The sequence below is a fragment of the Mycetomoellerius zeteki genome, unplaced genomic scaffold (genome assembly GCF_001594055.1).
Source record: "Mycetomoellerius zeteki isolate Tzet28-1 unplaced genomic scaffold, Tzet1.0 scaffold35, whole genome shotgun sequence".
Taxonomy (NCBI): Eukaryota; Metazoa; Arthropoda; class Insecta; order Hymenoptera; family Formicidae; genus Mycetomoellerius; species Mycetomoellerius zeteki.
In genome coordinates, this window is record NW_017257338.1 from 1,184,395 (window position 1) to 1,185,358 (window position 964).

The window sequence follows — 964 nt, forward strand, 5'->3', positions numbered from 1 at the left end:
CGCTCGCCTCGGCTCGGACAGGTATCGACAACGCGTACGGGTTGCGCTGCGTCGCGGGCTTCCGCTTACCTCGATTGCGATACGACGTAAACCAACGGGCACACGGGCGCGGACTAGCGCGGACGCGGACTATGCAGTCGCAACGACTGCAAAGTGCAACCGCGGGCAAAGTACACCCTCGACCGCGCGGTACGTAGACGGTCCTCGACGTCGCGATTCGCATCGAGGGATTCCAGATTCTCCTGAGGTTTGTCCGCGTCGCAAGCTTCAACATACTCCAACGTGCTCCAACATGCTCCTACTGGCTGCGATTCACTTGACGCTACAAACGCTTCGAAGACTTTGAGCGACCAATCAGAACAAAGAATTTTACGTATTGACTAATCAAAGAATGCTTCGAAGCGTTTGTAGCGTCAAGTGGACCGCAGTCACTGTAGCTCCTACTCTCTCTATCATGCGCGTTGGAGTGAGTAAGAGCTATGGTAGGAGCATATTGGAACATGTTGGAGCACGCGAACAAATCTCTGAATTCTCCGTGTAGAATCATACAGGTCTGTTCTTTTTAGATCAACTTTTCGCGTATGTACGTTTCATCTTCCTTTTCCCTCGTTCCCTCCAACGTAGGAAGAAAAGGAGGAAAGGTAAACGGTGCAAAAGGTTCAGCTAAAAGGAACAAGTTCCATTGTAGAATCACGTAAAGCCGGAATCAGACTACGCATTGAAGATTGAGGTTGAAGATTGAAAAATTCAAATTTGACCAATCGAAACGAAAGGAGCTAAAATTTCTTTGTCCTTATTGGTCAAATTTCGATCTTCAACCTCAATCTTCAATGCATAGTCTGTTCCGGCCTAAAGGTACAATTTCATGCAGCGAAATTCGCTGACGAAAACCCTCCACTCCGTCGATTCGTGCGAAAATGCTTAGCTAGCGAAGCTTCACTCAAAGTTCAACACTGTCCAACTA